Raw genomic sequence first — 26,193 nt, 5'->3', positions numbered from 1 at the left:
TCCCTGCCCCAGGCAGCAGATACTCAGTGAAGGATACTACCAGGGGCTATAACTTTTTGATAAATATAGCAAGTGCTCCACTAGAAGTCATACAACTCCCCAAAGTGGATTTTAGACATTTTTCTCCTTCTCAATAAAAACACTGCAGAACTAGATAGGAAGCATGAGGTGGGAAGAGGCATTTGAACAAAAGTTGCCACATTTGTCTTCATCTGTGCCTTGGTTTCCTTATTTTGAATGTATTCTCAGTAGTGAAAGATGCTTGGGGCACCTGTGTGGCTCAGTCGGTTGAGCGTCCAACTTCAACTCAGGTAGTGATCTCATGGGTTCGAGCCCCACATCAAACTTTGGATCCTCTGTCCCCTCTCTCTGCTCCTCCCCCACTCACATTCTTTCTCTCTCTCAAAAATAAATTAACGTTAAAAAAATAACAAAAAATGCTCTACCTACACCTCTTGGGATAGTTTTAACTATCCCATGAGATAAAATGTTAAAGTGTTTTATAAACAATAGCTATAAATCTATGTTGTGAACAAACTTTAAATTATATAGTATGCCACAGACAAAATTTAATTTGTATTCCTTCACTTTTCATTTATGCTTTTGACTTACCAGATTTGTGACCCATTCCCTCTAGGCTATGTTCCCAGATCTGATAACTTACTAAATAACATATAAGATAAGCAGATCAGGTAACATATCAGATAAGCAGATGTTAGTGCCTAATAATGGTTTAACTATCAACTATCTTCACTGACCAGTAAGGTTTAATAAGTGGGTATCCCCATTCCAAGTAGGGGAAATATGGTAGAATAGAGAAGAGTTTTCACTACTCTTCTTGCAACATATAAAGAGGTATCCAATCGGGGCACCTGGGTGGCTCAGTAGGTTAAGTGTTCCACTCTTGATTTCAGCTCAGGTCATGATCTCACGGTTTCGTGGGATTGAGCCCCATGCCGGGCTCTGTGCTGGCAGAGAGGAGCCTGCTTGGGATTCTCTCTGTCTCTCCCTCTCTCTGTGCTGCCTCCTGCTCATGCTCTCTCTGTCTCTCTCAAAATAAATAAATAAAACTTTGAAAAAACAACAAAAAACTGTTTAAAGAGGTGTCTGATCCACCTATCTACTCCCAGGGCCAACCCTGATAGAAGATCAAACTTTGGAATGTTGCAGAACATTCCATTTATTGATGTTTGAAAGGGAATGCACATACCAGTTAACATTTTTTGTACTCTACTGCCTATGCCAGGTATAATTCTAAATGTCATACATAGATTCATTATATCTTCACTGCACCCCTGTGAAGGAGACAATATCACATCCCCATTTTACAGATGAGAAAAGTGATACACAGAGAAGCCAGGAAAACTGTCCAATGTCACTACACTAGCACGAACAAGAGAACCCTGGCAGGCTGATCTCTGAACCCACCCCGTTAGCCACCATGCCACATTGAGAACCCCCACAGTGCTGGCTACAGATGAGTGGCTCCAAGTTTCAGAATCCCCCAGGAAGAAAACAAAGGTCCCTTCCTGTGAAGACTAAAGGTATCTGACTAGCCACCTCTGGTTTCCTTTCTTTTTTTTTTTTAATTTATTTATTTATTTTTGAGAGAGAGAAAGCATGAATAGGGGAGGGGGAAAGAAAGAAAGAGAGAGTGAGAGTGCGCGTGCACGCAAGAGAGAGACAGAATCCCAAGCTGACTCCACACTTTCAGCATGGAGCCCAATGTGGGGCTTGAACCAACAAACCGTGAGATCATGACCTAAGCTGAAACCAAGAGTCAGATGCTCAACTGACTGAGCCACCAAGTACCCCACTTTACATGCCTTCTTATGCCGTCTCGTGCCTTCATTTGTTGTGTACTATGTGCCTCTCACGTTAGCTTAATGCTTATTCATTTTCTAGGAGTTAGCTTAAGGCTCCCCTCCTGTAGACAAATGTAGATGCTTCCCACAACCAGTTCCCATTGCCCAGTACATATTCCCCCTCCCCCCCCACCTTTGGGTGCATTTACCTTCACATACTGCAATCGCCCACTTATCTGACAGCCACTCCTTGAAAGCTGGTATGGGTCTTTTCATCTCCATTTCACCAGGATCTTGCATGACATCTGGCTCAGGTAGAAAGATCTGTACAAGCCCATCAACTCTGAGTGGGGATAGCAGGAAACAGATTTTAAATTAATGAAAACTACATCCAGAATCAGATTCACGTACAAATTCATCTCCACAATTTGAAGGAGAATTCTAAAACAAGAATTCTGGAAAGCATTAAACATTTCTATTTTCTCTTATGGTTTTCCAAATCAGAAAACTACCTGGGAGGCATATTAAATGGCTTCAAAAATCAAGTAATGAAAGAAATCGCTCATTTCTTGTAATCAGCACTCTGCCATGTGCAGCCAGAACAAGATTTAGAAGTGGGTGTTTCTTCAATCAGCAAAACTAAAAGGAAAATCAATGGAATGGGAGAAGATATTTGCAAACGACATATCAGATAAAGGGTTAGTATCCAAAATATATAAAGAACTTATCAAACTCAACACCCCAAAAAACAAATAATCCGGTGAAGAAATGGGCAAATGACACGAATAGACACTTCTCCAAAGAAGACATCCAGATGGCCAACCGACACATGAAAAAATGCTCAACATCACTCATCATCAGGGAAATACAAATCAAAACCATAATGAGATACCACCTCACACCTGTCAGAATGGCTAACATTAACAACTCAGGCAACAACAGATGTTGGCGAGGATGTGGAGAAAGAGGATCTCTTTTGCATTGTTGGTGGGAATGCAAGCTGGTGCAGCCACTCTGGAAAACAGTATGGAGGTTCCTCAAAAATTAAAAATAGAACTATCCTATGACCTAGCAATTGCACTACTAGATATTTATCCAAGGGATACAGGTATGCTGTTTCAAAGGGACACGTGCACCCCAATGGTTATAGCAGCACTATCAGCAATAGCCAAAGTATGGAAAGAGCCCAATGTCTACTGATGGATGAATGGATCAAGAAGATGTGGTATATATATACAATGGAGTATTACTTGGCAATCAAAAAGAATGAAATCTCGCCATTTGCAACTACATGGATGGAACTAGATGGTATTATGCTAAGTGAAATTAGTCAGTCAAAGAAAGATAAATATCATATGACTTCACTCATATGACAACCTTAAGATACAAAACAGATGAACATAAGGGAAAGGAAGCAAAAATAATAATAGGGAGAGGGACAAAACATAAGAGACCCTTAAATATGGAGAACAAACAGAGGGTTACTGGAGGGATTGTGGGAGGGGAGATGGGCTAAGTGGGTAAGGGGCATTAAGGAATCTACTCTTGAAATCATTGTTGCACTATCTGCTAACTAACTTGGATGTAAATTTTTTAAAAAATAAATTAAATAAATAAATCAATAAAAGAAGTGGGTGTTTCTCGGTTTTCCATCTATCCTGTTTTTAATCTGAGTCTTTCCCAAATCAGGTACTAGAATACTTGTGATGCCAAATACAAAATATGGGTGGAAGGGGCAGGCCCAGGAAGGGACAGGCATATAGGAATATCTCCTATGGATAGGAGAAATGACTAAGCCAAAGTCACCATATTGATCTACGTAATACAGAGCAAGGCCATGGGGAGAGGACCAGAGAGAAAAATCAGTAGCATAAGAAGCATGGACTGGGATAGAGGATATGGAGGGGTGGAGTGCCTGGGTGGTTCAGCTGGTTAAGTGGGGTAAGCATCCAGCTCTTGATTTTGGCTTAGATCATGGTCTCACAGTTCATGAGATCAAGCCCTGAGTTGGGTTCTGCACTATCAGCGTGGAGCCTGCTTGGGATTCTCTCTCTTCCTCTCTCTCTGCCCCTCCTTCACTCATACTCCCTCTCTTTCAAAATAAATAAATAAACATCAAAAAAAAAAAAGGCTATGGAGGGGTACCTAGTAAAGGGAATGAGGATTTGTACATTTGCAGTGGAAATGATGAGAAATATGGTATGGCATGGATATGCTTTCTATGAGAGACGGGAGTAAATACAAATTTTTGTTACTATTATTTGTGGTTACTCAACTGCAGTTCCCCTTGAAAAAATAGCCACTTATGTTTCCAGGATACTTAAAATTATATTCATCATTTAATTCCAGAATTTTGGCTATGACTACAAGGGTGCTTTACAAAAATGCTCAAAAGTCAAAAAAGTCTCCGTTTTTAATTTCACTCAAGGGCAATGTCCAGGAGTGAGATGAATTTGCATTTCTTTTTCAATTTATTCCAGCAATGATTTAGCATTCCTTACAGAGGGCACTCCAGGAAGCTAACTCTCTTCTTTCCTTTAACCTGGTTCTGCTTAAGGCTGAAGACATCCTGGATTTAGACAGATTTGTGGCTATTTGCTATGGAGGGATATTTCCAATGTTTTCTAGGACCTGTATCCCTTTGAGAATCCAATGGAAAGTATGGATATTCCTCAGAAAAATAAATGCACACAAGAAAATACACACAAAATTTTGCTTACATTTTGAATAGACTCACAAATGCCCTGAACCGTTTCCATGGACCTCTCAGGTATCCATGGACCCAAGTCACCCTGGGTAACTACATGGATCCAAGTAGGGACAGTTAGAACCTACTGTCCCTAGATGAATTCACTTGCCTATCACGTTTAGCCATGTTAGAACATTTCATCTTACTTCCTGTCTCAAATAAGGAACATCTATAGCCAAAGTTACTCTGGGAAAATCTGGAGTTTTGCTTAACCCTAATGGGATTCTGGTACTCTAGAAATCCCTAATTTGATCCTTTCACTTACCACTGGAGACAAAGAATCACCCAGTGGGTTAACAAAAACAAATGTTGGTCTTTGTAATTTCTGAGACAATTTAAAGTCACAGTCCTGCAGTGGGCATTGTTTAATCATTGATATCCAGTGTGGAGTGCAGGTTCGTGATAAACATTTGAGGTCTTTAGGTAAGAAAGGTCACCTGTGAAGGAAGAGGTGGTTAGAGGAGGTCAGAGATAACAGGTTCCTTCAAATTTCCTGGACAAAAGCACTCAAGGGTACTCATGCTACTATACCAGGTACCATCTGTAATTGATGAGTGGTTTTCAAAGCCGTCCCCAGCTAAAGCATTTTGCAGTAATCCACTCAGGCAATACTTAACTTGCTGCCAATAAGTCACATAATTCAGGCTGTCTACCTGAATCATCCCTCATGGAGTGTAAGTAAAGGCTTCTTCCTCCTCCCCACCTCCTTATTCTCAGCAGCTAGCTCTCAGGAATGGGCCAGCAGTACTGAAGGCCAGTTAAATTCGTCTCTTACCTGACTGCCAAATGAAATGTTAAAATTCCCTCAACCCCCCCGAAGAAGCTTTCAATAATCAAATAACATAATTCCAACCAGATGTCAAATACTTTTAGAGTACCATTTCTCTTACATTTCTACTTCCCTCTAATGATTTTCTGTGGGGAACATTTATAAAAATATTATGCTCTGAAGAATTATATGACACTATTGTTTTTTCCTTAACTGAAGCGTGAACCTTTCTTTTCCAATAAGAGCAAAAGAGCAAAAAATTATTTTAATGCTTAATGCACAAATAGCACTTAACATGCTACTAGGCCAGAAAAAGCCTCCAATATTATATATTACATAACTATATTTACGTTACACAATAAAACAAAGTTTGAGTGAGAAACAAAAGTATGTTGAGTCTCAGACAGTAGATATTAGGCCAGAGCAGAGGGCTGGGCTTTCTTGAGAGACATGAACTGAATATTTTCTGAAACAGAAGAGTCATGTGAAATAACCTAGTCATTTTTTACAACAAGAAATAGAAAAGGAGGAAACTTCAAAATGTGTATGAAAGAGAATGAAGAAAAATATATCAACATCCAGAATAAAGCATACTCAGAATAAAATCAATCCCGCTGAAAACAAAGGGCTCAACTTTTCCGTGCAACGTCAGAAAGTGGTTAAATCTCATCAAGGCTAATTTCTTCCATATCAACCCTCAGTGTGTGTGAGTATATGTGAGTTTGGACCTAACATCTGTGAATACTTTACTCCCTTCAAGTTGAGAGAAATACACTTTCCCTTGCTCCTACCTTCAACAAGACAATAGCAGGAGTGTATTTTGACATCCATCAAAAGCCATCTTGCAACAGACCTCTATCCTTGTGGGTTGTGCTGTATCTGAAACTCATTCCTCCTCGGGGAATTCCTCTCTTTGTGGCAAAGCAGAACTTGTGTTTCACCTCTGGAGATTGCAAAGTCTCCATACTCCTGTTACAAGTCTGACTTGCTTCTAGGTACAAGCCCACAACGTGAGCTCTATCAGTCTGATTCTTGCAGCATGGACTTTGACGGTCACGTAGCAGAGCTAAAAAGGAAAGGTCCTAAAGACAGTCCCTGGCAGTGGTGGTGGTGGGAACAGCAGTAGCAACTGTGCTGACAGTGGTATAGCGTCGGGTACCAGCCACCGCAGCAATGCAAAGGGCAGTATCTAGCGCATCATGGAAGTGGCTGCTCTGTGGCAAAGGTCAAGCTCCTTGATGTTATGTGAAGCACTGTTTCCAGTTCTGAAGCCTTTTGGCCCGAATTTCTTGCAATCTAGGCTGTTCTTGGGCTATTCACTAAGTATCTTCCTCATTGTCTTTAGAGAATTACTAAAGCAAGCTCTTGTAACTAATAAAGCACTGCAACCTTAACTTTGTATAGCTTGCATCATTAAATTTTTTTTTACTAGATATAATTTCAAACTTCCACAAAAGTTGCAAGAGCAGTTCAAAGACTTTCTGGACACCCTTCAGCCAGTTTCCCCAATATTATTATTCTGCATTGCTTTCTTCTGTTTCTCTCTAGAATTCTTCTAAACTGCTTAATAGTAAATTATAGACATGATATCTTTTCCTTAAAATGTCACTTGGTATTTACTTAAAAAAATTATCTTACATACAGCACAATTTTTGTCATATCAGTATGGATAAACTGCTATTATCTAATCTGCAGACTTTATTCGGAATTTGCCAAGTGTCCCAATGATGTCCTTTATAGCAAAAGAAAATTTAAGATCATTCTGGAACTATTTAGTACATTTTAAATAAATTTATGTCCTGCCTCAAGCAGCCAGAGTTGTTTTCTGTTGCTTGTGGCAGATAACCCAAACTGATAAAAACAATTGGAACTGGGAATGAGATTCTGCAAGCGATAGACTTTAAAATGTGCAACTACCGGTGTGGAAAAAGGTAGGGACAGAAGGAAGAGAGGACGCTGGTGTGCTGCACTGGCAAGTTGTTGAACTATTTTTTGCTGAACTCTTGAGACCATCTACATGCCTAAGGAAGGCTGCCAATGCCAGCAATTTCTTAGGGTCATCAGTGGCATCATAAGAAAGAGACATGAGGAACAATGGCCCTTCTTTCTCTAAACAAAGCCATACCTGGAGGTGATGCCTACGACTCCAACAGCCCTTTTGTGACCAGAGAGGGACAAGTCTGAAGGCAAGGACAACCCTTGGAAGACAGCACGGCATCAATGTGGAAACAATGGATCCCTCAGGATATGGCTGAGCTATCCCATCTCTGGACTTTTAGCTTTGTGAGATACATTTTTTACCCATTATTTAAGCCAGTTTCTGTCAAGGTTTTCCATTACATGCAGCTGAAAACACCCTAAAGATAAACATACTCGCCAAATGACTCCGATTCCATGTTGACATTTTGTTTGACGGGTTAGACATTCTCATAAATATAAAACTGGAGGAGGTGCCATTATTCTCTACTGTATCATAAAGCTAGTTTCCTAGATCCTCCTAACATGGTATTTCTTTTTTCATAAGCATCATAGAGGATAGAATAAAATGTGTAAACCAACAATGACATGTAAAATACCACTAGTGAAAATAACAGCATAAAGAAGCCTCTTAAAATGAGTTTCTCAGTGTTTTTTGCATAATATGGATTAAATATCCTGTCAACATTTATTATAGACTTAATGGTACAGTTAACACTCGCACAACATGGATTTGAACTATGCAGGTTCACTTACATGTGGATTTTTTTCAATAAATACAGTACTATAAATATATTTTATCTTCCTTATGATTGTCTTACTAACATTTGATTTAGCTGACTTCATTGTAAGAAGACAGTATATAATATATATAACATACAAAATATGTGTTAATTGACTTCCAGTCAATTATGGGTAAGGCTTCCAGTCAACAGTAGGCAATCAGTAGTTAAGTTCTGGGGAGTCAAAAGTTATATGCAGATTTTTGACTGAGCAGGCTGGGTGTCACCCCTAACCCCCGGCATTGTTCAAGGGTATAAATTAATAATGCTAAAGAAATCTTCTGTGTGGGTTAATTGATTAATCTCCATGATATGCTATGCAATAGTTAGTCCCGTTTTACAGATGAGGAAACAGGATTAGGGAGATTTACCAACTGCATCAAGATCACAGAGATCTTAAATGCTGGACTCAAGATTCAAACTGAGTGAATCCCACTCCACAGAAGGTGTTCTACCTTTCTGATAATTAGGCCAAGGTGGTAACTCTCCTCAAGGGAAAATTAATTTAACAGGTTAAGTTGAACTGAAAACTAGACACATGAGTTGAATGGTGGGTGTGGAGCATTCTTTCCAAACTCAAGATGAGATGACCTCAAGGAGGGGCTGGGGGGTGTCAGTCTGGAGGAAGGGGCTGCCATATCTCCATCAGCACAGACTCCCTGCCCTACTCCCGGGCAGCCACTGCCACCCAACTGCGCCCACAGATGAAAGTGGTTGGCGCAGAGGGACTATAAGGGGAACTGTAACATTTGCAGAGGAATTGTTATGTTTAACAAAAACCTCTCAGAGAGCGGCTAGGGCTAACAGCCTCATTTGCGGGAAAATGAATCCGAGACACTTGCTCAATTATATCCCTGACCCATTCTCTTGTGCTTCAGAGGATAAGGTAGGCTTGTGAGCTGCCCAAAGGTGGGGAAATGCCTGCTTATTTTAACAGAGTTCACGACCCTCTCTTAGTTCTACGGAGGCCCCTGTCCCTACCCTATCTGTTCACTTGCAGCCTGATTTGCCAGTCTCATGGCTGGGCCTGGATAATTCTCCACAGAGAAGCAGAGGTATGTTTCTATCACTGATTCTCCAACTCTTAAAACATCACTTAACTGAATTTTACATATAGTGACTCTGAAAAGGATCATCAGTTTGGGCAGTGAGGACTAAGGTTGCAGGGGGCATTTATTTATTGGTGGAGTGTTTGGCTTCTATCCTATAGCAATAGTAGGTAGACTCACCTCTCCAACATAGTTCTGAACAATTAACCAATTCATCTTCCCAGGATTACTTGATAGTGATCCATTTCCATAGTTAGCCAATTAGCATCAGGGGAAAAGTAATAAAAACTACCGTTTGTGATCTACTTACTTTCGTCCCAGCACTGAGCTTAGTGCTTTGTATATATTACATTAACAACCTCCATAACAAAACTCTGGGTATTCTTATCCCCAGGTAACACACGAGGAAACTAAAGTTCTGGGAGATTAAGAAACCTTCCTACATTCTCATAGCAAGTGAGTTCTTATCATCAGTCATGTCAATGTAGACCCATGACCTTCCTGATCCATCAAGATGCCACTTCATCCACCTCTTATTATAATTCACCAGAAGGGAATAATAATAATACAAACAATGGGGGCACCTGGGTGGCTCAGTTGGTTAAGCACCCAACTCTTGATTTCAGCTCAAGTCATGATGTCACAGTTCATGAGTTTGAGCCCTGAATCGGGCTACGCACAGCATGGAGCCTGCTGAGGATTCTCTCTCTCCCTCTCTCTATGTTCCCCTCTCCTCTAAATAAACAAACTTTTAGAAATTATAAAATAATACAAACAATGACTATTCTGTAAATAACCTCCTTTCCAGTAGGATCAAATGCTAGGGAGAAGGGCATGGTATTGTGGATGTTCAGGAGAAATACAAAGCAGGAAACAGAATTAGGGCATTAATCAAATTTCAGCATTTGACTTTCTTCTTGCAGAAATATCTTTATCACTCTTGATTTTCCTCCAACCCCAACCTTGCTCCTTCTTAATTTCCATTTCTGGTTCCTCCTCCTCTGCTAACCCTTAACTCTGTTGTCCACCCTCTTTTCTCTCCAAATTCCTTCTCTAGGTGATCTCATCCTCTTCCATGGCTTAAAATAACACTTTCGTACTGATGACTCATAAATCTCTATCTCTAGCTCTTAACACTCCCCTGGGCTCTAGATTTATACATCCAACTGCCTACTTGACATCGCCTCTTAGCTGTCTAATAGACATCTCAAATTTAGTTATGTCCAAAATAAAAGTCTTGATTTACCCCCAGCTGTCTTCCTTATCACAGTTGATGGTATCATCACCACCAAGCTTCTTGGGCCAAAATACCTTTTCTCACTCCTCCCAAACAATCTATCAGCAAATCTTGCCAATTCTTATCTCCAAAATACTTTCAAGAGCCCGCCACTTACCACCATCTCCATTGCTCTGGCCCTAATCCCAGCAACCAATATGTCACACCTGGACTTCAATGGGCTATTTCTACTTCTTCCTCTGCAGAGTTCATTCTCCACACAGCAGCCAGCCAGAATGACCTTTTAAAGCATAATACAGGTCAAATTGATTAGGGCTTAAAAGCTTCCAACAGTTCCATTGGACTTAGAGTAAAAAACTCCTCCACATCACCAACAAAGCTATCCATGATACATTTCTTGCCAGTCTCTCAAACATGACCACATACGTCTCTCCTCACCATTCTCCAGCTTCTCTGGCCTTATTCCTAGCCTTCTAGCACACTGAGCTCCTTCATGTCACTGGCCTTTGAACCTGGTATTCCTCTGCATAGACTTTCTTTCCTCAGATCTTCTATGATTACCTCTTTCTCCTCATTTGAGTCTCAGCTCTGATGTTCCCTCCTTAGAATGACTTTCATTGGCCATTCCAGCTAAACTGTCTTCCTCCATTCCTTCCTCCAAGTTCCATTACATCCCATCACCTAATTTTATTAGTTTAAAAAGACTAGGGGTGCCTGGGTGGTCAGTCGGTTAAGGCAGCTGAATTCGACTCAGGTCATGATCTCATGGCCTGTGAGTTCAAGCCCCGCATCAGGCTCTGTGCTGACAGCTCAGAGCCTGGAGCCTGCTTAGGATTCTGTCTCCCTCTCTCTCTGACCCTCCCCCACTCACGCTCTCTCTCTCTCTCTCTCTCTCTCAAAAATAAACAAACATTAAAAAACTTAAAAAAAGACTTACATTATGTGGTAAGTGACATTTTGTGTTCAGTATTTGTTGTCTGTCTCTGCCCCTTAGAACGTAATCTACAAGGAGAGAGTCCAGTCCAAGAGTCCTGGTCAAAGAATAGCTGAGCCCCATGGTGACATAACAGAGGTCAAGCTCCACAGAGATTGGATGAAATATCCCACAATGATACCCACTCGTGATTGAGCAATACTAGTTTCTGGAATCTCTTGACTCAGAGAATAACATGTTCTGGTTAGAGAACACTTAAGTAGACTTTCAATTTTAATTAACAAATCAGCATTTTTATCCATAACTTCTTATGAGTTTGAATGTATATTCCAGTTGCCTGGGACAAAATCATTTGATGACAATCATATTTAAGGAACCTACAAACCTAAGCACTACAGAGCTCTCCCATCCTGGTCAATACAAAAATAAGTGCCTAGAAGTGCAGTAATAACATATCAAAAACCTAAAGTGTGTGGCATTAGCTCAGTGCTCAGCTGGTAGGCAGCAAGGAATCTTTGGTTACAGCTGCAAAATAGATTATCTATTTTGTAAAACTGTCACCTGTGATAACTTAAAAGATAATATACTTTTTGAACTTATAGCTTTACAGGAAGTAATTTGGAAAGAGAACTTTTCTAGCAGGTTGTTGACTGCTGTTGACTGAATGTGACAAGATACTATAATAAAAACGATGAGCTAAGAACAGAACTAACTGATTTGTAAGTAAGCATGGAAAGTAACAGAGATGGTCCAGAAAATAGGAGATTTGCAGGATTGGAACAGACCATTATTTCTTATCATTGATTGGTGAAAAACTGAAAGATTAGAACATAGCCTTGTGTCAAGGGATACATCAAGGGTATGGTTTTCACACCCAGTGTTAAACTTCTGAATGAGTTAAGATGGCACTTAGTTAGACTTACACTTGGACAAAATCATCCAAATAAAAAAGACTGAAGTTGTGGCTCTTTCCAATGAAGGCTGATGGGCTTAATACACCTGCAGTTAAGATGAAACAGAGAGAAGGATGTCTCAATAAAGAACGGTGTATGTGGCTATTGGCACAAGGAGCTGACCAAAATCAAGTATAAAAAGAAGCTGATTAAATTCTTGAGAAACTTGTACAGCCAAAGAAACTATGAGCCTTCTAAAAATGTTTGTGACAGTTTTGCGTAGTCTAAAGACAGAAACTTTAACAACAGTTGGGCTTGTGAGCTTCTATGAGCAAGCTGGAGGCTAAGAAAGCTTCTAAACCTTGAAGGAGGGCACATTCCACAATGCACTTTCTAGAAGTAGCCAAGCCAAATAATAGAAAAGGAAAGGCCCCTAAAGTACAGAGTCAGGGGCCCTGGAGAACAATGGACTCAGAAAACCCCTACCCTGGGGCCCGGTCAGAAACTAATCAAGAAGCTTTCTCACCGCCAGGGGGCTGGGACTTGCAGTTAGATTTCAGAATTGACGTGAAGCAGCGACTTCCCCTTTCCAAACAGGAATGTTGTAGACACCCGGCCCCTGTTCTATTATTGTGTACTAGATATGGGGGAAAGAGAGAATCTATTTTTTTCCAGTTGGCTTGAGGATCAAAAAGAACCACGTCCAGGGGCACCTGGGTGGCTCAGTCAGTTAAGCAGCTGACTCAGGGTCACAGGATCAAGCCCCACATCAGGCTCTGCACTGAGAGTGAAGTCTACTTGGGATTCTCTCTCTCCCTTTCTCTCTCTCTGATCCTCTCCTGCTTGTGCGAGCATGCATATGCACTCTCTCTCTCTCTCTCTCTCTCTCTATCAAAATAAAAAAATTTTTTTTAATTAAAAAAAAAAAAAGAACCACATCCAGACCATCAGGCATTACCCAGAAATCATGGACTTGGGAGTTTTTGATGCTCTGATGGAATAGGACTTTTTTTTTTTAACTTTTCTTTAAAGTTTATTTATTTATTCATTTTGAGAGAAAAAGAGAGAGAGAGCAACCAGGGGAAGGACAGAGAAAGAGGGGGAGAGAGAGAGAATCTCAAGCAGGCTCCAAATCGCCAGTGCAGAGCCCCATACAGGGCTTGAACTCAAGAACCCTGATATCATGACCTGAGCCAAACCCTGAGATTATGACACAAGTCGGATGCTTAACTGACTGAGCCACACAGGTGCCCCTAACTGAACAGGACTTTTGAGTTGTCTCCCTCACTCAGACTGAGTGCGCTGAATATTGGTGACCATGAGTGGTATCTTTAGCGCTGCTTACTGAGTATTTCTAATTCTCTCATTCCCAATTACATGAGAGAATTACACTTCCTTGTTCCCTTTTGGGTGGGTGGGACATGTGACTAGATCTGGCCAATGAGTTATAAGAAGAAATGTCATCTTTTACTTCCAGGTCAGAACATTTCATTCCTTTTATAAAAATGAATTTTGACTCTATGCACTGTTTCATGACCTACTTACAAAACAGTCTCATGCATCTTTTTGTACCATTTATATATTTTTCTGCAACATTATCATTTATGGCTGCTTAATAGTCCATAGTAGGGATGTTATGTAATTTTTACTCTATCCAATATCGGTAAACCTAAATGAGCTGTTCTGAGCTTTTAGTATTATAAGTAACAATATAATGTATATTCTTACAGCTAAATCTTTTTTTTAATATACTTTATTGTCAAACTGGCTAACATACAGTGTGTAAAGTATGCTCTTGGTTTTTGGGATAGTTTCCTGCGGTTTATCCCGTGATTCATGCAACACCCAGTGCTCATCCCAACAAGTGCCCTCCTCAATGCCCATCACCGATTCCCCCTCCCCACCCCCTCATCAACCCTCAGATTGTTCTCTGTAGTTAAGAGTCTCTTATGGTTTGCCTCCCTTCCTCTCTGTAACTTTTCTTTTTCCCTTCCCTTCCCTCATGGTCTTCTGTTAAGTTTCTCAAGATCCACATATGAGTGAAAACATATGATTTCTGTCTTTCTCTCTTACAGCTAAATGTTAACAGTAGGCTCATATAATTTCTAATTCTTATAAGTGAAATTTGTGCAACATTTTATATGCAAAATTGTAAACATTTTGGCATTTATTGATTTATTTATTCAAGTTGATTTTTAGGCATTAAAGATTGCATAGTAATCAAGATGCAAAAAGACTTCACAGAGCAGGTTACTAAAATGTTTCTAGAGAGAATCCACTGATGTGCTCTGATGTACCCTACTACCACCAAAGTATGAGTGCCCACTTTCCCACAGCCTTAGCTACAAAAATAACTTCTTACAATCATAAAACCACCTATTCAGAATGTCCTGCCCAGATTTGAAGATGATGATAATAAGCAAAATACACTTGTCTATTTTCAGAAGAGTGTGCCTCAAAAACTAAAATGAGCAGTCAACATTTTTTTCATCAACTTGGGAAAAGGGACAAAAGCACATGTTCATGGCGCTTTGTTTAGTCCACTTTATAACACTTCTCTCACTCCACAAGTTATTTGTTTATGTCTGTTTCCCTCACTAGATTATCACATCCTTGAAAAAGAATAAGGAAGAAGGAATGTTTAAGGAAGTGTTAGGTAGCCAATCACCCAAGCCACATCTTCAGATAAGGGTAAATCACTTCCCTGCCTATACTCTCCAGCTCCACTTTCTCAGTCACAACAAACATTGAATGTCCATGTTTTCCCTCTGTTCATACCATCCCAGTTCCCTGAAAGGCAAGTTAATTATGCAAATAAAGGAGGAAACTTGTGCTATTGAAAGAAACTGGTCACGATTACTGGACATCTTTTGCAGACTCATAAAATTGGAATAGGAGAAATAGCTGTAGGCTGGCATTATTTATGTGGATATAAACTTTCTACTTACATTGTAAGAAACCAAAAATTTTAAAAAGTAGAAAGCTATAGATTCTTCTTCCATACCAATTCTACAGGCATACACAATGGCCATACACAGTGATGTTACAGAACAGAATCTGGTACACCGAATCCATGGAAGTGAAAACCCAAACCAAAAAGTCCTGCCCTGAAAATTCACTGGCAAATTTGTATGATGAAGCTTTAGTCAGATTATTTTTTAAGCCTCTCAAGGGAGACTTTGGGGGAGAGCATAAAAGGAATATGATTCTAATACTTTATAAGGAAAATATTATTTTTCAATAAGATATAAAATATTTACTATATGCCAGTGATGGCATTCTGAGTGATTTGTAGGTATTACTGTGACAGCATAGTGTTTAAGGCTGCATTTCATCCTACATAAGCAATAATTTGAGCAGTATATCAAAAACCTTAAAAAAAAAACCAAACCCCAGTAGAGTAGAAATGGACTATTTCTGAAAATAAGTGCATGCATATCCTTAATATTATTAGTTTTGGGTTTTTTTTTCAAATATTCTCATTTAGATTTTCCACCAAACTAGTAAATTTTGATCAGACATCAGGAAGTGGTGTGCAATATAAAGATATGAAAAAGGAAACATGATACACTTACTGCCATACTTATTTAATTTGCCAGAATGATTTTCTTTCCTTTTGGGTTCCTTGCTGGGTCCTTGAAGAATACTTTGTCTTTCTCTAGACTGGGAATGCATTGTATAAATCTTCCAAAAACCTGGCTTACACTTTAGTCTCTTGCTAATAGATGAAAATTTCTCCAGGAGGCATTAAGCCTTCTTACATCAATAGCACTCACCTCACTGACCCAATCTCACCCCACCTGCTTCTCCACAGAGGCCCTCTGCTCCACTAGAGGTCATCTCTACCATTTCTGTTAATACTTGTCTAAGCCAACTGTCTCTCTTTCCCTTCTCATCTGCTCGGTTCCCCTTCCCTTGCCTTTTTCCTTGGTTGGTCACACCTAGAGTATCTTCTCTCTACTGTGTACATCCCAACTTCTGTATTTCCTTTAAATCCAGCTCCACACTCACTTCTACCCTTCCATCTTCCTTTTATACTCAATGTTGAATATTCTTCAAAGTCCCCCAAATCAGGCGTGCCTGATGATCCTACACTTGCTTACATGATGACTTGGAATTATTTATTCTCTCACATTTTAGGTGGTAGATATATGTCTGACTAACCAAACTGGTATCAGTAGAAAAATTATTAGAATAGGAATTAGGGATCCTGTGGTCTACCATAAAATTCTTTGAGTATTACATTACACAAATCACCTAACAACTGTTTTTTTTTTCTTTCTCTCTAAAAAAGAGTGTTGAATTACAATAACATCGTCTTTAAAATATCTTCACACTTAGAAGATTCTTTTTAGAGTCACAGAACTGTCTTTTGTTTCCCTGGTATCCCCCATAACATCTACTACAGAGCTGGACAAACAGTAATTTAATACATGTAACTTAATAAATGTAATAGGTGACTACTGGTAGATTGATAGATGAGTGGGTGAGTGGGTATAAGATGCAGCTCTGTGATCTTATCAACTTTATAACCATCCATTTCTCTGAACTAGCTAACATAAAAATCACCAAATATTTAATTTTCTTTTCTATATTGATCACATACATTACTAATGAATATTACTCTTTTTCTTCTCTCGTTTGCTGCCCAAATCTGCTCTAAAAGAAGAAAACTCTCTTCCTCCCTTCAGAAAAGCCCTGTGGAACCTACCTGCTCTAATGAATATACAGAGCTGCTTTTACAACTTTAATTACTAAAAAAGAAAAGATTCAACTCAACACTGAGAGATGTTATGATTTTTTTTTAAATGACTGGCTCTTACGAGATGAGATAATGTTCATAACCAAGACCTGAAATTTGATTCTCATCTATGGTAACTCTGGCTGTTTCAATTTTGTGAAATAATTTTCATCAACAATTTGACAGAGAAAAGCAAAAGAAAATGATTTTGTGTCTTCTAACAGCTGCAGATTTGTGAGCGGAGAGTAAATGACAGGCATATATTTGGATCAAAGTGTGAAGATATTCTTAATTCTCATCCAACACTCTCAGCCCCATTTTTAAGATATAAGAATTAATTCCCATGCACACAAACCAGATTCAGATTTCCATGTGAATCACTGCTTACATTTCCAGGCAAAAAATTGCCTGTGGAAAGCTTCTATGGGGAGAACGTACAGGAAAATTACATCTAGGAATCCTTTCTGGAAGATAGGGATATCTTGCAAATGGACAGGAATATTGCTTTCTCAGGAGCCTCTTCTTCATTGGTCTTTAGTCCCCATAACTACTACCCCCTAGTTTCCAGATTCCATTCCACAAACCAGTACAGGACACAGACCCTTATCAGGGTGACCAGTCACATGGGACAGCAAAAGTTGTTATGACCTAAACCCTTCACCCAAATATTCAACCTGTGAGATAGCTCTCTTCCTCACACAACACTCCATCCCATTTGGGGCATAATTAAAATACCTGTCCACTCCAAAATCAAAATACTCCATGATGTCAGAAGTGGTGACCATGTATTCTGGGTTTTTAAAGAGAGTTCCCATCTTAAATGTCAAATATGACTACTACCTAAGTACATACCCACTTATTAGGCTATATTTCAATTTCTAGTTTCAGTCATATGATCATCACAGCTGTGGGTCATAAACTAATTTCAGTGAAGATCCTGGCAATACAATTCTCAAACTTGTATTCACTCAACAAACATTTCTTAGATAGACATTTATTCACTCAGCAAACATTTATTGTGTGCCCGGTATCGTGCAATGATTTGGAGATACAATGATGAATAAAATGCAATCTCAGCCTTCTAGGATGTAAGCCAGCAAACTCTTTGTAAAGAGAGAGATAGCAAGTATTTTAGGCTTGTGTGCCACACAGTCTCCACCATAACTGTACAACTTTCCTGCTATAGTGGGAAAGTGCCATAGACAACATGTAAATTAATGAGCCTGGCTGTGTTCCAATAAAACTTTATTTACACAAACAGGTAGCAGACTAAATTTGGCCCACTGAGCATAGTTTGCTGAACCCTGCTCTGGTTGTTTACAGCCTAGACCAGTACCATCCAACAGGAATATGATGGGAGGCACAAATGAGCCATGAATATAATTTTAAATTTTCTAGTAGGCACAGTTTAGGAAGTAAAAAGCAAGAAGGTGAACTTAACTTTAATAATGTATTTAATTTGACTTGATATTTACAAAATATTATTTCAAAATGTAACCAGCATTTTAAAATTACTAATTAAGTCATTCATACTCTTCATACTAATTCACTGAAATATGGTATTTTATGCTTACAGCACATCTCAATTCATCCTAGCTACGTTTCAAGTGCTTGATAGCTACTATAGGTGGTTAGCAGCCACCATATTGGATAGCCCAGGCCTAGACAGATGAGCAAAGATCTAGTTGATAGGAATAAGCACAAAATATTTAGAGTGAACACGAAGGAGGAAAAGCCAACCTCATCTCCATGATGGTTGTAGCTGGAGGTCAGAGAGAGTTTCTAAAAAGAGAAGCATCCCATGATATGAAGAGGAGTACTTCAGTTGAGGATAGAGGGAACAGGATAATTCTGGACAGAGGGAAAGACATGCACAAAAACCTGGAGAGAGAGAGAAAGATGCAGCCTTCTTCAAAGTGCTTCAAGTAGCTCGGGATGCACAGGGCCAGGGTGGAGATGTTGACCATGAGCTAAGGCAGTGGCAGTGGAAATGGAGTGCAGTGCATTAGATGTGAGAGATATTAATGAGGCAGTATCGACGGAAATTGGAGATTGATTGGACGTAGGGGATGAGGAAGAAGGATGAGGAAAGGATGATGTTGAGCATTGCAGCTTACACAAAATGCAAAGACAGAGCTGTCATTTGTCAAGATGGGATGCTCAGGAGTAGGAGCAGATCGAGGGAAAGATGAACAGTTTAGCCTTGAACACCCTGGGCCTCGGGAACACACACAAAGGTAATGGGAGACACACACAAGCAGCACCCACACACAGAATATGTCTTCACACTCGGGAAAATCCCTTATGTCAGTGGCTGCCCTCATTCTCTGATCAAAAGTCTGTCTCTCTCTCCCTGCAACCAAGATGTTTTTTCTAGTGGCTTTGCCACCACAAGAAGGGCCTAGCATCCTGCTTCGCTCTGCCTGGAATGCTGGCTTTCTCTACTCCTCTTTATCTAGGTAGCTCCTGTTCATTTTCAGGGCCCAATTCAAATGTCACTTCTCAGAGAGACTCCTCAGATCCCCCCAGATGAGGTCAGATCACCCTTGCTATATAGTCCATGTATCTTCTTCCTCAGTGGCAATCCCCACATTTGTAATTTCACATCTATTTGTGTAACTATTTGATTAATTACTTTCTGCCTTGAAGGTAAAAATTATTCAGCAAGAGCCGTGTCTAGTCTTACTCCACATTGTAATAGTAGCCTCTACCACTTACCTACCACTCATCCACACAGTGGATGCTCTGTGTTTGTATACACACACACACACACACATACATATACATATAGTACTTTATGCATATAGTATTTTAATATAGTATTACAAGTCACTGTTGACATCCAAAATTATCTGGAAAGGATCATAAGCCTTAACATGAATCAGTGCAATGGATTCCAATATCATCTACCAACACAAACAGGCAAGAAATATTAACTTTTTCTATTTTTCTATAATTTCACTGAACTTTTTTTTCAATCCCTCATTTACAACCGAGGTGATAGGAACATAATCCCAGGCATTTCCCAACCTTGCTAGAGGCATTTCCTGCCTGTAACTGGCGTGGATTTTACCAAGAGTCCTATCCCTTCCTTTGAGGGCATAGGCTTTTACAAACTACAGCCAGGAAGACTGACTTTTCCCCTCAGTTTCTTATAATATCCATTTCTTTTGGCAATGTGTGTACAAGGCTTCAGCTGCATGAATGGAGGCGGGGGCAGAAGAGAGAGATAAAAGATAAATGCTGGGGGAGGGGTGGAATGGGTCAATAATTTTAAAATGTTATCCTATCACATTAGTTTATTTAAAAAGTAAGAGATCATAAATGACTGAATCCTAGACCACAGACATTTCATCTGCAGCAAGGAATATATGCAGCTGCAAGAAACATGAAGCAAAAAGCATAAGGTACTTCCCAGGGAAGGTCTAACTACTGAATAGAACAAAACCATGTCTTTTTCACTTCTGCGACCCTCATGGAATGTAGCACAGCATGGCATAGAAAAAGCCCTTAGTGTGTAGTTCCTGAATTAAACAGCATCTGAAATTTCTCCATCAGAATTACTCATGAAGTGCCTGTAGGATCACCACCTCCACCTCTGGACCCTCAGTTCTATCCAGCATGGACACTCAATCAGAGACACCGTGCCTCACCAGCACCTACCACAACGCCTTGTGAACATAAATGTTGGATAAATATTCATTGAATAAATAAATATGTTGAACAGGAAAAGGGCAGATGAAAATGCACAGAGCCAAAATCCTCCTATCCTTCGAGTCCCAGCTCAAACCCTTTATCATATTAGCAGTTCCTTCTAGAGAAAAGTCTTTGCTCCTACCTCTGACCTCTCCAAATGCCTTGGTTATCTCTCTTCTAGCATGTATTAAGGAGCAATATACATAGTAGTTAAGGATACAAGCCCTGGAACCAGAAGGCCATTGTTTAAATACCAGCTAAGGCATTTACAAGATGTGTTACCTTGGGCAAATTATTTAAGGTCCCTGAGTCCCTGCTTCTCATCTACAAAAGGAAGAAAATTATTCTATCAGTTTCATAGGGGTTGTTGTGAGCACCGAGGAGAATAATAATACATCAAAAACTTAATTCAATAGTCAACACAGTCAGCACTCAAAAATTATCCATCAGATTTATCACTCTCTACTTTCATGATGACAGTGTTAAGAACTGCTTAATTTTTTAATGTTTTTAATACATTTAATACATTTAATACATTAACATTTTTAATGTCGATTTATTTAGTTTTTAAATATATTTATAATATAATTTATAATTTATATATATAACATAAATTTATAATTTATATATATAACATAACTTATATAATATAAATATAATATATATAATATATAATAAGTTAAATATAATATATTTATAATATAAAATATAAATGTCAATTTATTTATTTTAATGTCGATTTATTTAGTTTTTAAATATAATTTATTGTCAAGTTAGCTTGTATACATCCATACGGTATGTATACAGCATTCTCTTGGCTTCAGAAGTAGATTCCCATGATTCATCACCGACATACAACACCCAGGGCTCCTCCCAACAAGTGCCCTCCTCAGTGCCTATCACCCATTTTCCTCTCTCCCCCGCCACTCCCCCCATCAACCCTCAGTTTGTTCTCTGTATTTAAGAGTCTCTTATGATTTGCCTCCCTCTCTGTTTGAAACTATTTTTTTCCCTTCCCTTCCCCCATGGTCTTCTGTTAAGTTTCTCAAATTCCACACTTATTGAACACATACTATACTCGGGGGCATGGTGGAAAGTGTTTTATATGGGTTTTCACAGTGAAGTCACAGTTGGTCTCAGGGGTTATTACTTTAGCTACCTACAACTATGAAGCTGATGCTCAAAGGGGTTCATAAATTGAGGTCATACAACTAATCATTACATTCACTGTCATTTGAGCCCAGACAATAATACAGCAACTCCATTCACTCTGTCCATGGATGTGTACACCTTATGTCTTACACTAGGTCATAAGTTCCATTGTGGGCAAGGATTTGATCTGATCTATCTTCATATCCCCCAAAGCATCTAGTGTAATGCCTCCTATGTCAACAGTGGTTAAGTATTTATTAACTGATTAAACATAGAGTGAAGGGACCCCAAGGTCAAATTTTATCAATGTCATCATTTTGGCGCATTGGTTCTATAGAAGCTGTTCACATGCAGATCGAATAGAGCCCTTTCCACATTCGAGCAGCACCTACACGAACACACACATTAAAAAGAGCAGTGTTCCCCTAAGAGAAACACCACGTAAATTGGTCCTTTGTACAACCAAATCCATCTGTGTGTTTGCTGGGTTCATCAAATGTGTAGTATCTTAAAAAATTTGTATTTACACCATGTCAGCAGCATGGCGACACAATTCATTAATGCCACCTACACATGTCAAATTTTATTTTTTTTTTTTAATTTTTTTTTTTCAACGTTTATTTATTTTTGGGACAGAGAGAGACAGAGCATGAACGGGGGAGGGGCAGAGAGAGAGGGAGACACAGAATCGGAAACAGGCTCCAGGCTCCGAGCCGTCAGCCCAGAGCCTGACGCGGGGCTCGAACTCCCGGACCGCGAGATCGTGACCTGGCTGAAGTCGGACGCTTAACCGACTGCGCCACCCAGGCGCCCCTACACATGTCAAATTTTAAAAATGCATTTATGCTGGGTGCAGTAGTCTTCCTCAGAAAACAGCGATGGCAACAATTACACACAATAATGCACTGAGAATACATGAAGCTTCAGATGCAAAACAAGAGCAGCCAGGCAGAGTCACCAGCTCTGAAGATGAGATGACTTAAAGGGAACAGAGTCTGAGTTGACAGGATCACAAAAATGCCAGAGCAGCAGTTCTCAGAGTTTGCCCCACGGACCATGAGGCTCCGCACCCCTTGGGAACTCTGCAGTAGTACCAATTCTCAGGTCCCAGCCAGGACTTCAGAATCAGAAACTCTGATGCGGGACTTAACGATCTGTGTTTGCCGACCCTACTGATGACTCTAATGAACGCCCAAGTTTGATAACCACTGATCGAGAGCAAGATCTGCACGGCACACATCCTAGTTTAGAGACATGAATTATCATGTACACGGTTTCTCCAAGATCACACCGCTAGTTGGTAAAGAACTTCTATCCTCTGGTTCACAGTAAGGAAGGTGGGGAGAGGTGATGGCAGGGACAAAGGGACTTTATGTTCCCTCGGTCTAAGCCCCATTTATACCTAAAGACTGTGTTCATTTGCTTTTATTTGAGCAGTGTTGACACGCGATGTTACATTAGATTCAGGTGTACAACATAGTGATCCCACAAGTCTATAGGTTATGCTGTGCTCACCACAAGCATAGCTACCATCTGTCACCAAACTATTATCATATTATTGATTATATTTCCTGTGCTGTGCCTTTTATTCCTGTGATTTACTCGTTCCATAACTGGTAACCTCTATCTCCCCCTCCCCTGTTCCCATTTTGCCCATTTCCCCTATCCCCCCTCCCCTCTGGCAACGATCAGTTTATTCTCTGTATTTATACGTCTGATTCTGCTTTAAGTTTGTTTGTTTATTCATTTGTTTTCTCTCTTTTTTTTTTTAAGATTACACAGATGAGTAAAATCATATGGAACACATGGCCTGCAATTCCACTCCTAGGTACATACATAAGAGAATTAAAACAGGTGTTCAGCCAAAATCTTATACATGAATCTTAATGGCAACATTATTTAAAGTAGCCCCAAGGTAGAAATAACCCAAATGTCCATCACTGGATGAATGGGTAGATGGAATGTGTTGTATCCATATAACAGAATATTACTCAGCCATTAAAAGGTACTGATATGCACTACAACATGAACAAACCTTGAAAACACCATGCTAAATAAAAGAAGCCAGATGCAAAAGGTTACATACTGCACGACTCCATTTATATCACGTGTCCAGCATAAGCAGAGGTACAGAGGCAGCAAGTAGATTAGTGGTTGCCTAGGGCAAGAAGAGAATGAGGGGTTAGGACAGTGACAGCTACAGGGTACAGGGTACAGGGTTTCTCTTTATGGTGACAAAAATGTTCCAAAACTGACTGTGGTGATGGCTGCACAGATCTGTAAACATACTAAAAACCATTGAGCTGCACGCTCTAAATGAGTGTGTATGAAATTGTATGGGATGTGAATGCTATCTCAATAAAATTGTCACAAGATAGAAATTTTTTAAATATAAATAAATAAATAAATACCGACCATGAAACCATTTAGCAGCCGTTCCTGGGTGAAGCCGGCAGGCACAGGCTCTGACTGCCATTAGGTCAATGGTTGCAAGTACTGCAGTGAACAGAGTTAAGCCAGCATTCTTGGCTGCAGAACATTTAGTAAGGATATAAGTAATATTAATCTTCCAGAGGATAATAGAGTATGTAGCAGTGTCCAAAACTGTTTGACCACAAACTCTATACTAGCTTACAAAAAAAAAAAAAAAAAAGGTAGGAAATGCTGATCTACGTAATGTCTAAACGGTAAACCATTTTTGTTACACAACTGATTGATTTCATTGTTTAAGGGCCAATCACATCAGTCAGACTCGAAGATGCTTAACTTGCAGTCCACAATATCCTAAATGCTGCCTGGCTCTCAGGGATCTGTAAAGCCCCTGAAATTACAAGCAACATTTTATGAATATGTGCAAATGCAATTTTTACTGGAGGGTTTCCAGAGATTTTTATTATGTTTTCTAAGGGACCTATGGTTTATTCAATCACGAGACACCCCAGTTTCATGAAGATACAGCTGATGAAATCTGGGCTTTTCCTTCAGCTTATGTTCTCAGGATTTCTCATTTACACTATTACAAAATTCTCCCGACTGCCATTTCCACTGCCCTTCCAGTCGCTCTCCACCCCACGCTCTAATTTTCTTGAACTCCAAGCCTATTAACATTCCTCCTCAAAACCACTGCCTACCAATTCAAGTGCAAATGTTTCAGACCTCCACAATAGGCTCTGCTGGCCTTGTCTCCCTATCCTTCAGGGCTCCCACACTCAGATGACTCATTTTCCCCAGGCACACTCACCTTCGCCACCTCCACATGTGGAACCACTCAACTCTATTTTCTCTTTAGACATTCTTTATACCCTTCTCTAAAATCTTCTGTTCCATGAAGTCATTTTGAGTCCCCAAATATTCACCAGCTTCTCCTCCACTCATGTCCCCAAAGCAAATACACGTCAGTCTCTTATGATACTAATCATACTCAGAAAATATATAGTCATGACTGGTGTGTTTATCACCCTTCTGTGCTTTAGCACAGTAACTATTATTACTCTTGTTTTTAATTGGTCAGTGAGTCCTTTTGCTAGGTCACCCTGTTCAGGGCTGTCACCAGGAAAGTGGTATTGACTTATCATAAGTTGTATCCTGAAATGATCAGATTTTGTTAGGGGGGGAAAAATGTTCCTTTCTGTTCAGAAACGAATTCTTACCCATTTAGAAATCAAAAGATCCTCAGATGTTTTGTATGGTTTTGTTTGTATTATAACAGGCTGCCTTTGACAGGGGCTGAGGAATGGCAAAAGCAGTAGGAATCATAGGGACACAGAAGCATCCAGCCAGACAGCATGTACAGGCAGCAGCTTCCGTGCAAGCTTATTTCTGAGATGAAAGAATACAATTAAGGCAGATCAATAAAACAACAAAGATTTTCTCTTTGTGTTTGTTCATCTTTTTCCTTGTGATGAAGAACCATCACACGTATTTTCAGAAGTCATGAATCAAAAATAATCATTGTGTTTTTAATACATTAATCAACCTCCGGAATTCATCTTTCCCTGTTCCCACTTTATTTCTCCTTCAGTAGAAAAGCCTTTATTTGAATCAAGGAAAAGAATAAAAACAAGATGTTGGGGATGGGGTATAGGAGGCCAAAGCCTTAATACATTGTTAGAAAAATAAATACAAAATTCCAGACCAGGCTGGAATTTCCCAGGAAGAAGAGCAGAGGATTAGGATCCTATTTATAGACTTTCTAGGACGGCCCTCTTCATAGAGATCGGCAGGGCCCAACCTAAAGCAAGACACATGTTCCTTCCTCCACTCAACGCAGGCTGCAGGCTCTAAGCAGCCTGCTTCAGCCAGAGACTTAGGGTCAAAATCACAGTAAAGTTAGGGCCAGAACAGTAGTGGGCAGTCATGACCATGGAAACAGCATGGAAGGAGCTCGGTGTCAGCTCTATGTTGGGGGC

At 39.7% G+C, this 26,193-nt stretch overlaps 1 long non-coding RNA gene across 1 annotated transcript; it reads right to left on the bottom strand.

Moving 5' to 3' along the window:
* Window positions 1-974: 974 nt before the first annotated feature.
* Window positions 975-24,047, bottom strand: LOC115506334. Its single transcript, XR_003966321.1, has 3 exons — window positions 23,993-24,047; window positions 9,741-9,744; window positions 975-986 (listed from the first exon to the last, which is right to left on the bottom strand). It is a non-coding gene; the product is annotated as an uncharacterized LOC115506334 (long non-coding RNA).
* Between the last annotated feature and the right edge of the window lie 2,146 nt (window positions 24,048-26,193).

Source organism: Lynx canadensis, chromosome F2, assembly GCF_007474595.2.
Source record: "Lynx canadensis isolate LIC74 chromosome F2, mLynCan4.pri.v2, whole genome shotgun sequence".
NCBI classification, from domain to species: domain Eukaryota; kingdom Metazoa; phylum Chordata; class Mammalia; order Carnivora; family Felidae; genus Lynx; species Lynx canadensis.
This window is presented reverse-complemented; position numbering and strand designations above follow the sequence as displayed.